Here is a 12,913-nt window from a genome sequence, read left to right as displayed (position 1 = left end):
TGCAAACATACACATGAGCCTACACAATGTCATCTGTGGTCTCCCTGGGCTGAATACCATGTTACTTTAACCAGGAGCCAAACAATAGTGCCTGCCATAGTTAGGCTAGGAGAAAGATATTTTAATTTTAAAACTCATAACTCTCCTGTTCTTCCTCACTTAAGGTCTTCATCTTTTCCACTTCAACATGGCAGACACTCCAGTCCAATGATCTATGAACCCATTCCCGGTAGGATGAGCAATGCAAGAGGGCATAAGTGAACACACAGAGCTGAAAATCCATGCCACAGGCAGCAAAGCAGCTCCCTCTACGGGCTCTGAAATGGTTAAACACCTGAACTTTCATAAGAGCACTGCAGGGGGATGGATGTCTGCTACCCAACACTGCAGACAACCTTAGAGGTTTACAGAAGCTGCTGCCCTGTAATGTGGTGTGCAAAACCCAAAGGACTGGCTTGACTCCTCATGTTTCCATGGGAATTAGACTGCGTTGTGTGAGCTTCATAACATCTTTGCTCTCTCTGCTTTCTGCTGTAGGTGATGGTGCATGTTCCATGGCAAAGGTGACATGAGATAGGGATCTGACTGTGCACGTCTTCAGTTTTTCTCCCTGAAAGCTGTACACAGTCTACAGAGTGCCTCTTGGCCACATTTTACATGTGGGCAGACAACAGACTTTGAAGCTATCATGTACACACAAACACATGTGGTTTACCTCTACCCCTCAACACAGACAGGTATCCATAGAGACACCCCACAGACAGCTAAATTCACTCGGAGACCTCATTCCCCTGCAAGCAAAACCAAGCTTGCAATTTATTTGGCTGTCCTGCCCAGGCAACCCTGGCCCCCTTCTGCTGCTTGAGGTACACAGGTGCCCTTCCTGGCTCCTGTCCCCTTCCTGGCTCCTGTCCAATCCACCATGGCCAGGATATTCTGCTCTGCTGAGGAGGGGGGGTCAATTTCAGCACCTTATTTTCTCACAAGCCAGGAAGGGCTTCAGATCCAGCTAGTTCTCAAGCGTCAGCAGCACGCCCTGACCCTGTGCCACCATGCCAAAGCGAGATTCTTCCCTTACAACTTCTGCCAGCAAAGCATTTTTTCCCTCCACTCTGATGTCTAGCTCTCAACTGGATACCATCCCATCCCATCACCCCATCCTTGCATGGACATCTCTCCATTGGTGATTGCTCAGTGTTTGAGGAAGCAATTAGCACATAAGGTAGGCTAGAAAAAAACCAATTTTTACTGCACTGAGTTAGTGGACTATGAGGCAACAATCTCTCTTTAGAGCATGCAGGGATGACGAGTAAGCATATACTGTGTCTTTAGCTGCCTACACCCACAAGCTGACACCTTCCTAGCGTGTAGAAGAGAGTGCAGAGAAATTGCTTTTAAACAGGGCTAGTGCTCCCAAGCTTGTTAGAGCCTCATAGAGGAAAAGCCAGCAGTGACCTGAAACAGACATGGTATCTCTCTTTAAGCCAACTGGCAAGATGCCCTTGCCAAAAACAAAACAAAAAATGAACACTTGATTTGCCAGCTTCATGTAATTTAACCAACTCAGCTGTTGTTTCTCCTGTCCTAGCTGGTTTCGGAAGTGTCAAACCCAGCACCTGCACTAAGTTGCAATCACGTTCTCCTTTTCTTGGCCCAATAGATTACAACTGATTGTTGGAACGCTACTGCTGGCCTTGTATCAAGAGACTGTTATACATACACTTTTTTTTAACAAAAAGTTCTTTTCTGCAGTATCCCACACCCAGGTGCTATCAAACCATCACAGCAATAGTGCACAACAAACAGAAGTTAGGCATGAGCATGGTGCTCATATTGCCAGTAAAGACTGGAACTGCTGCATCCAATTAATCCAAAGCTTTAGCCTGCTCTACGTGTCTCCCCCACCTCCCACCCTAGTGAGCATATTCAGTAATCTATTATGAAAATCAACAGAGAAAACAAACTTCCAGGACTGCCAGACCTTGGATCACTGGGCAGAAAACAGAGCTTTCCTCTTGTAACAGCACAGTATGTAGAGACTTCCTCTTGCCCTGCACGTTCAACAACCTCAGAAAGGACTGTCACAGCTCCTTTACAGAAGGACAAGAGCAGAAAGCTTCATATTCAGCCAGGTTTAAGAGAAGTACCAGCATCAAACCAAGCGAAGGTCTTCAAAGGAAATTTTGAGAGGAAATGCTCTAAGTCACAGATAGGTAGACACTAGCAGGTTGAGCTGCATCTGAGCTTACAGGAGTTGGCTTCTGAAACTCCATCACAAAGGCAAATCCCTGGTGTCTCCAAAGTCTGCTCCAGAGAGTTAGAGGGAAAGTAGTACACAGTAGTCTCCAAAAAGCAGCTAGTGTAAGCAGGAAAAGTCCCTCATAAAGATTAGGTGCAGCTTTTCATGAGAAGTACAGAAAGGACACAGATGGCAGCTGGATCATGGCACAGGGAAAGGGAAACCACATACAATTCTCTCCTGTCTGACAGTTAGCAAGAAGTCCAGACAAGCCCCGGCCTCCAACAGGTTTTGTTACATCCTGATCAAAAGTTATTCTGATCAAATAAAGACAGCAGACAGAGATAAGAGACCTAGGCACCAAGTATCTCCATCCCTTGCCAGCACTTCCACCATAGATACAGCAGAGAGCATACAGCTCAGACAGGAAACAAAACCACAAGCAGATAAGAGCATTTTGTCACCAGATCCTAAATGATAGGACCCATAAATAGCACAGTGGCACTACTTGACAGAGGAAGCCCCTTCTCCAAGTGCCTATGAAGTGACCCTTGTTAGCTCAACCTGCAAGGCAGCAATGCTGTCTTGGAAATTCAGCATTGCTTCAGCTGCCCTTTAAGAGCAGGTGATGGCAAAGTTCTGGGTAATGAAGTCCAAGAATGCTTTTGTCTATTAATTAATTATGGAGAAAGCTGAACCATACAAGCCCCATCTCACCCCCTCCATCATTTTTGCTGCTCAATATAACTTTAATTAATCTTTCCTCTGGCAATTTGAAGGAAGGGTGAGCATGCTGCAAACACCCACTGAGTATTAAATTGATTTCCTGTTTTATAGTCCTTTTTCCCTCCCTATTGGCCCAGCTGTGATTTGTGCCCCTTCCCTTGGAGGCATGTTTTCCACGCTAATATAATCCAAAGCCCCAAGCAGCAATCACATCCAGAAAAGTAGCACTTTGCACAGTCCATTGCTTCATTCCAGCTTCTGCCAGCACACAACAGATTCTCTCTTGCCCCCTTTTCTACCTCCACCATGAAAATGCAAATCACCTACCTCATTTCCATACCTTCATCATTTTTACCTCAAAAAATGACAACGTTTTTGTCCTAAGTAACTAAACTATCAGGACCCTGTAGTTTTCTGCCTGCCATTTGTAGCAGTGCATCTCAATTACCAAAGCACAAATACAAAGCCTATTCTGCTGGCAAATACAACCTCCTGGGCTGAGGTACCAGGCTGGTTCAGTACTCCAGATACCTGGACCTAAAACCAGAAGGTAGGAATGCACCTGAGTTGAGATCTCCAATAACTTTACCTGCTCTAAACGAGAGACAATGCCCCACCTTGGGCTTGTGGGGCTGAAAGCAAGATCTTTAGCAGCAGGCTCACCCCAGTGCACAAGCCAAGTCTGGGGTAGGCAGGAAAACTAGGAAAACCAGGAAAACCAAGTGCAGCCCAGCTGTGTGGCAATGGAACAAGCTCTTTTCAAAGGACCTTTTCCTCTGCCTTGTGGGAAACCCAGGCCCTGATTTTCAGAAGTCAATCATTTAAGGCTGAGGTTGGTTAGGGATCACCTGCTTACTCCAGCTTCACTTCAAGGTCAAGTGTGGGGACTGGCTGCCAACAGGTTCTACCTCAGGCACTCAGGTTCTTGTTCAATACTACTGGTTTTGGTACCATGAGTTAGGAGACCTTGACCTAAAATATTGCACTGCCCCCAGCAGCAGCTGTCCCACAAGATTTTGGGAGCCTTATGGCCACCAGCTTCAGTCTTCTGGGAGGAAACAATCCAGGTCAGACCTTCTCCTCAGGTAATTCCCATACCATGGGACTTGCCCTGGATTTATTCCTCAAAATTAAGTTGAGAAATATATCCTTAGAGATAACAGAAGAAAATTTAAGACTGAAACTGGTCTAACCCTAAACTTCAATTGGAACAGTTCAGTGTCTAAGCACTGTCACCCCACTGAAGACATTTCCCTAGCTGTACACATAATGGAAAGCGAACAATTACTGCTTATTTAACTGCATCATTTGGGGAGGAATGTTTTTCCTTCAGGTGGCCAGACACACTAGGCGTCAAAACGTCACTGTTCTCACCCCAGGCACTGCAGCAGAGGAGTGGGTGACCCCAAATAGACAGGAAATTCACTGCCACCTGCCCACTCAGAGAAGAAATTGGCTCATGGCAAAAAGGAACAGAAGAGGAGCCATTAACTGAGCTGCATCCTCAGAAAAGGACTGTAGCAACCCAGCCCTGCTTGGAGCAAACTTTAAGGCAGGCTGACAATTTAAAATCACATGGTCCTGGATGAAAGGGGGCAGTTCATGATAGATCACATCTATTCAAGGGGCAGACAAGGAAAGCAAACATAGGCTCATTTTACTCATTGTTCTTTTTCCACCAACACCAGGAGAGAAGTGTTGCAGCACTGTTGGAAGAGAGAAAGGGAACGGACAGCAGGCAGGAAAGAAATGGGAGCTATTTATGGAGGATAGCTAATTTGAGCTGTTTACAGACTTCCCCTCTGAGAGCTTGGGGATGGGAGGGTGGGCAGGGAGGTGGTTTCAGCCATTAAAAATACAACGTGAGAATCCATTAATTTTCCATAGAAACAATGTCGTCATAGAAGCGAGACAAATTCGATCAGTCATGCAAATGTGCTGATGTTAAATTCTCAGGCCTGGGTGGGGAATTTGGGTTGCCAAAAACACAACAATGAAGAGATCAGAATGAGATTAGCAGCCAGAGTGGCTGCGGCACTGACGGCATGGTGGGGGCATGGGATACAACCAAAGGCACCCTTAGACTACAGTGGGGGTTTTGCCCTAAGCCAAGCATAGGTGTCCCAGCAGAACAGACAAAAAAGAGAGCTGTCCTTGCATGAGATCTCAGGAACTGGGCAAATTCCACAATCCTGCCCTGCAAACCAGCAAGACCACACTTCAGCCCAGGAAATAAAGGGCTCAACAACCCACAGGACTGGGACCCTCGCAAGCTGCAAAATCACATCATCAAGGAAAAGCAGGAGGTGATAGCAGAGGAAACAGGTGAGTGTCTTGTTGCACAACACAGCAAAGCAGTAGGCAATTCTGGTTTGTAGAGAAACAAAGGAGAAAGCAGGTTGGCACCAGCACTGTCCCAGGCACATGCTGAGCTGTGATGCAGTTTGAAACATGGCATTTACATTGTGTTAGTAAGGGTAAAAATACTTGTTTGTATTTCACAACAACGACAACAACCCAACAACAACTGAACACACAACAAAAGGAGGCCAGCAGATTTTATCTCCTTTCTTCCCTCTTCTAAAATTCGAACTTCATAAACACTCCCCGAGGGAGACACTATACATGGAAAATTACAGTGGCACCCTGAGCCACAGGAGTGGAAATTGCTCACCTTGACAGTGGAGCTCAGCCCTTTCTTGAGAAGAATCCAGCCACCAGCCTAGACTGGCATCACCAGAAATATTTAGGAGATAAAAATAACCTTGAAAAACGAAGTGCTTCACACCCTGCAGTATGCAAAACATTGTTAGAGTAATGTCTGGGACAAGGATGTTTCCAGGGGAGGCTCACTGCCAGCAAAAACAGTCCAAAGAAATGTATGAACTAAACAAAAAAACCCAAACAAAAAGCCAACCAACTAAAACATCTCATGTTTCACTCAGGTTCATCCATAAGCTGAAGTATCAGTATTTGTCATTACAAACAGCTGTTTGGTTCACCTGCTCAGTTTGAAAATGCCATTGGTTTACATTTTAAAGTTTTGATGCTACAGCAATGAGAATCCCCTTCACATAGGAGTGTGTCCATGCTCGTGGGGTGACTGCTGGTGTCCACAAGCCTGGGAAAGGGCTCAGCCTGCCAGTGTCTGAGAAGGGGCACTCACACCTGCACTATGCACCTCAGGGAAGCTCCCCATACCACCAACTTGCCCAGAAACAGGCATTTACCAAATAACTCATCTAGGCCACTGAAACCTGCCCTCTAGTGTCATGTAATCCAAAGAGGTGGCTTTCTCAGAAGGGGATAATCCTGTAGGATACAGTGATGCCACAGAGATGGGTACTATGCCGGTAGCTCAGCATGACACAGCCCAGAGTGCAGCCTGCTGAAAAGACATTTGGTTCAGAAAGACAGCTAGAGCCCTTTTGATAATTTCCTGTCTGTTTTGAACTCCTACAAGAAAACTTGAAAAAAAAGTGATTGCCTCATCATTTATACAGAATAAAGAGCATCTCTTGCTTCCCATTCTATGACTTGCATGGCATGCCAGCAGCCTGTTCAAATCTCTCTCTGGATTTGCACCTTTAGACGCATGGCAGAGGACTGAGCCCCAGCAGGCACTCCTCAAGTCTGCTTTGCAATGGTGAGCACTACAAGCCTCGCAGCAGCACACCTCTCTCTGAATACTGCACTGTGCAGACATCCTTGTGCAGCACACAAAATCACAGTGCTGCCCCCACAGGAGACACTCAACATCCTGCCATAGTCTTCCTTCAGGTTGGCTCTTTCCAATGTCCCAAAGCTGTCTCTTCTCCCATCAGCCCTATTTGCGGTGCTCATAACACTCTGCCTTCCCTGCCTCCTCATGCTCTTCTGAATATCACTGCCATATATGCTCCATTCTTGTCCTTCAGTGTTGCTCTCCCACATCAGCTAACTTCAGTCACTCCAACATCCACAGCAAAAATCGCTGCATTCTCAGCGACTCCCACCTTGGTCTATCGCATCACAGTTGGCTTGCATAAAGCCAATGTTCTCAATATTCAAGGCCATTTTTTATTGTCCCAGCAGTATGCACCACAATAAAAATCTAGGACTGTGTAGCAACACAATCCTCCCAGTGTACAGAGCTCCACAAGGATTCAAACAAAAGTCACAAAGTCACAGTTTTCTGTTATCTTCAACAAGATTTAATTACTCTCTATATACTAAGATTTCTCAGAAAGGTGTAGAATTGTGCTCTGATGAAACCTCAGAGCTTCAAACTAGAGTGTTGATATACCAGCATACAAGTGAAAGACACTAACTAGCAAGGAAGTCACAGACCTAGACTTCTTTTGACACAACTGATCCTGCAGTAGCAGTGAGCAGCCAGGAAAGCAGTGAAAGGTTAAGTGTCATTGTATCCATTCCTCTTATTTACGCAGTAGGTGACCATGGGAAGTTGGTCTTTATTGACACATCCTTTTACATGCAGGTTCACTGTTTCACTTCAAGCACTTAACTACATCTGGGTAAGGACATGGCTCCCACTTCCCAAGCAAGCCAGCTGCACCCTTCACTTGCTCAAACATCAACAATAAAAGCCTGCTCAAGAATATGCATCTGTTTCACGTATGGCTCATACAGCTAATTTAAACAGTTTCCATATGTTGCCAAAAAACTGTGACCAAATGCCACTTGCAGATAAATGGGGAGATTGTCCGGCTTCCACAGAGAAAAGTTTCATCTTGGAGCAACAGCTCCTTTGTTCCCAGGTCTGCCTGGGCTTCCACAGCCCCTTCCACAGTTGAATGTTGCTGACCAGTCCAAACACTGCCTCCTCCTGGGACCATGCCACTACAGCAACACATTTTATGGACCACAGTGGGCAGACTTTGGAAAAGACCTGTAATAAACACCTCAACACATGGACATCACAGAATGGTTTAGGTCAGAAGAAACCTTTAAAGGTCATCTAGTTCTAACCCCTTGCAATGAACAGGGATGTTTCCAACTAGATCTGGTTGTTCAGAGCCCTGTCCAACCAGACCTTGAATGCTTTCAGGGATGGAGCATCTACCACTTATCTGGACAACCTGTTCCAGTGTTTCATCACCCTCTATCAGGTCAGGCAGTGCAAACACCTTCTGCTCCTGGTTCCAGAAAAGTTACCTATTCATAGGACAAGCATGCTTTTCTTTCAGCCCTTAGCCAGACATTTCCATCAGGCACTAGGCTGTAACTGTTGGAACACCTCAAAGCATAAATGAAGCTCTGGGGCTACATGTAAGACAGAATTTTACCACTAAGCAGATCGTAACACCATATAAGATATAATTTCATGTTTCCACATTTTTCTGTGCCATCTGAAGTTAACATCTCACTTTTAACGTACCCACAGTGGCTCCTGCTCTGTTCCTGCCTGGCAACAGGTCACTTGCCATATTAAAGCTAGACCACATCCAATCTACTGGTCTGTAGATGGGTAGATGAGAGGACTGTCAGTAAGGCCTTCACTCAGGGTTACTGCTCTCCAAGAGGTAGATCTGGTCAGGGAAACAGACAATAAATATCTCTATTTGGAAATGCAGAGAAGGCTATTAGAAGGACTTAAAAATTCAAAGGGGAAAGTACACAGATGCCACTATTTTCCTTGTCAGCCATGGCACGTTGCACTTGTTCCACAGGGAAGTGCAGTGCAGAGCCTGTGCCTACTGGAACTGCCCTTCCACAGTAAAACCTGCCTCATCTCTTCAGATAGAGCTTGCTGGAGCAAGCACCAAACAGGTGTCCCAAAGAGCCATCCAAAGACATACTTCTCAGCCTGTCCTAAAGTAGTGAAGCAATTTTTTTCTGGTCATAGAATCCAGAATAGAGCTGAATGACACAGCTCCCCATCCCAGTGCTCCACCATTAGACCATTCACTGCTGGCCAGCACCAAGGTGCAGGAATTCCCTTCCCTCTCTTGAGGCTGAAGGGTTTCTACTCCTTGCAACTTCACAAGGCAGGCATACGAAGGAAAGGGTAGTCACACCAAGAGAAAGAACAGCATCCAGCTTCACATTGCCTTGCACACAGAGCTGTCTCCTACTGCCCAAGGCAAGGGGATCCATGCTCATAAAAGTTATCCTACTCCTACAACTAGTGGCCATCCCACACCATCTCCTCTTTCACTGGGGAAGCTGTTGGGGACCACAGACACAGTTAACTGAAAATCCCCCTCCAATCTGATGATGGGTGAAGCAGATGAAAAATTACTCATGCAATTGATTCACATGGTTTCCGTCATTCAAAAATTCCTGGGCATAAAGGGAAGACATCAGATTTGCACATAACCGACTCAGACAGCTGCAGATTTCCATAGGCACTAAAAGTCTGCAGGCAGAAGCCACTCCACATGTAATCCCATTAAACAGCTGGAATGAATGAAAATGCTGTGTGATTCAGCATGCTAACAGCAGCCACCTCTGCTTCCTCCACCATTAATGCAGGGTCCTCTCCAGTTCAGCCTCTTCCCGTGGGTCCAAATTATAGGAGTTATTTCATGCCCAAAACTCTGCAGGAAGCCTGGAGCGCATGCAAGTGTGAGGCTACAATAATGAAAGGCTGTCCTCAGAAAGCACTAGGAAAATATTCAGGCTCTACATTACAGTGTTCTTCACTTTTGTGGATATAACTGCAGACCATACAAGTCTTCTCATGAATAGAAATCAGTACGCTGGAGATTGGGTATAGAAGTAAAATGTACACAGTGCTATCTCCAAAGGCAAGATGGTGGAATTCATACAAAATATAATTATGAGTAGGTACAGGTCCAGACTGGAATCGAAGGCTCTGAAGTCAGGAGGATCTCGGGTGGAAGCTGTTTGCCACTTAAATAATGGCTCTTTATGTCATTCAGTACTGTATCACATCACAGCAGATGTGAAGAGTCAGCATAAAAATATAGTGTTCAGTAATTTGAAGGAGGAATCGTTAATCCTTCACATCCTAGGGAAGGCCAGAAAGAGAGACAAGTCTGAGCTCTGTTCCCTCAGGCATCCTGCAGAAGATGGCTTAAAGCATCTGACAGAAGATGACATTGAACAAGGCTTATTCTTCATGTATATGTAAATATGGTCTACTGTCCACTCCTCCATAAACTGCTAATTCATTCTTAGTGCCTTCCAGACACATTTGATTGTCAATAAATGAAATCCTGTACAACTTCCTGGAAACTGGAGGGTCTCTCAGGGAATGTTAACTTCAGCCATGACTGTCCAGACAAGCAAGCAGGATGAGACAAGCACATGTACAACACAAATGACATCTCACTGTCCATGCAGCTTGCAGAACTATTGGTTTACACCCCCAGAGGCAGCTGATTTTCTCTCTTTACTCCCCTTCTTCCTTTCCAGTCATTTGTTCTTATGGCCTCTCCTGTGCTACCACATGCATTCACAAGACTAGAAAGCAACACAGTAAAAAAACCTCTTGGTTCTCAGCGAAAAACAGTTTGTTCTCAACCCTCTTTGTGCCAGTTCTCACAGCTCACTGATACTGTGAGAAGGAAAATGGGATAGAAGACTGTCTTCCTCAGCAGCAGTCTAGCTTTAAACCAGAATAAAGTGGCTACGACTGCAGCATCAGTGGTCTTGGCTGGCTCAGAGAGCAGCTGTTTGTCCCTTCTTAGGCAGTGAATGGTCATATACTTCAGTATGTCCATCCCTTCCTTTCCAGTTTTGTCCTGAAAACAAAGCATCAGTCAAAGATGTTCCAGGTGTTCATAAACATTCACAAGATTACATTATAAATATTCAACTATAAATGTATACACCATAAGCACTTCTGATGGCCATCCTTCTCTGAAACACCTCAGCTGCAGCCTGTGCATTAGTCTAGTCTGTGCCAGAGTGCTGCTCCCCACTTTGCATCAGCAAGTACTTGGCTTTTGCAAGTGATCCATATATTCCTATGTCAAACACCCAGAGAAGCACAAAGGTAGCAGGGAGGCTTGGAAAAAGTGACTGATGGCACAGCTCTCTGCAGACCATGGTGGAACATGGATGCAGAACATCAGCACACACTCCGCCGTGGTGCCACTCAGCTCTCTAAAAGACAGAGGCTTTTCTCATCCTTGCTCAGTGTACACCTCCCTGGCTCTGCAAAAGAAGAGAAAGGATCCCTATCACCATCAGTCCCCTCTACCCCACCACTGGATCTACTCCCAGAGCAGTGTCATGCAATGGTATAACTAGCAATTATCTCAAGATGTAAGCAGGGTTGGATTGAAGGTACAAAAGCAAACTTCAATTTTGACATTTCTCAGCCTTAATAAAATGTCTTTACACAGGGAATGAAGACAACTTCTTTCCCTGACAAGCTGTTTGTGCCCTCTGGATAGCAAACAGTCTTGTGTCAGGAGCGTGCCTGTCTTTGAAGAGGGAGATTGCAGTTTGACAAAAGCAGGGAGCAAAGGGGAAAGGGGCCAGAGCTGCTTTGAGGCAGTTGCCAGGATTTAACAGCACCAGTAAGGTCTTCCCGTGTTAGCCTTGCTCCGAGACAGTGAAGCCCTTTTTTGGCTCAGGTTCTACAAACACTTCCCAGCCCCATGCAGACCAATGTCAGGGAAAACTCCAGCCCAAAGAACTGCAAATTAGAAACTAGTTCATTTTCCACAGCCTTAAGCCAGGCCTTGCCATGAGCACCCCTGGACATCAGCAGGAGGCAGGGTCACCAGTCCCGCTGGGAAAAAGCAAGACACCAAAATAGAAAGTGGATTATTTACTGCAGGACAGTTGTGCTGGGTCAGAAAGAGGACTCAGTGCTCAGACATTCACTCCAGTGTCTGCTGGCTTTCAATCCCTCCCGCTCCTCCAGAAGGTGCCATGGACGGGGCTTGGATTGGCTCAGCAGGAGAGCATGAAGGAGAAATAGCAAACCCATTTCCATCCCACCCTTAGCAGAAAGGATCAGCAGGGAGATCTGCCTCTGGCTTACCCTCTCAGAGCCAGCTCTGGATCAGCAGAAAGCAAAATGCATGCACTTTCCAGAAGGGCTGCCCCCATAAAAAAGCATTTCCAGCTATTCAGCTATTGTAACAACCCGGCGGACAGAGGCAGCAGATCTGCTACCCCTCCTGTCAGTTATCTCTGCAGCCACATTGACACCCATCAAACACCAGTGCTCCCCTGCATGGTACACACCTTGCACAATATTAAAAACCACCATAAAGCAGCATGGCCTAGCATGAAGATCTTCAAGCTGTACTCTTCTGATTCCCCTCCAGATTTTGCACAGACCTGCGGTATAGTGGGGAACAAACCTTCATCCACTCTTCATGTACCTGCAAGAGAGGACAGAGCTCCCTCACCATCAGACACTGAGGAGCTGAAAGCAGGCAAATCCACTGGTAAAAAGGAGTACCAGGTTCTAGAAGTCTGAGGAAGTTTAGAAAAGTAATATTTAGGTAGTCCAGAAAACATAACTCAATTTCCAACATACCACATTCCTCAAACAAAGCAACTAAGATGCTGGTTAGGCAGGATAAGTATAGTTCATGGTGTCCCTTCACATCAAAGGTGTCCCTACTGCAGGACATGGCACAGCTGTCACACAAGAACTGGGTATCATCAGATGGGGAACTATTATTTTCATGGCTGGTGATGGCGTCACATGCCAAGCCTGGTTTTGTCTCCTCATCAGGTCTGACTGCACAGGAATGGTTACAAGATCAGAAACAGAAGGTGGTACAATGGGTCAGAGAGCAAAGGAAAGGGAGAACACACCAATGTGTTTCTCTGGGCTTGTTGCTAGTAGGCCCTTTTACACTCACACACTAGATGCTGAAAATCAATCATGACTCATATGGAACCCCATCTGCTTCACTAGTCTTAGATGGAGGGCAAGCATTCACTGGGGAAGCCTGGGGAAGACAACCCAAGGAACTTCACAAGTCTCGAATGATAAATAAATCCCAAAAT

This window comes from Acanthisitta chloris, unplaced genomic scaffold, assembly GCF_000695815.1.
Source record: "Acanthisitta chloris isolate BGI_N310 unplaced genomic scaffold, ASM69581v1 scaffold11073, whole genome shotgun sequence".
Lineage (NCBI taxonomy): Eukaryota > Metazoa > Chordata > Aves > Passeriformes > Acanthisittidae > Acanthisitta > Acanthisitta chloris.
Note: the sequence above shows the minus strand (reverse complement) of the source record.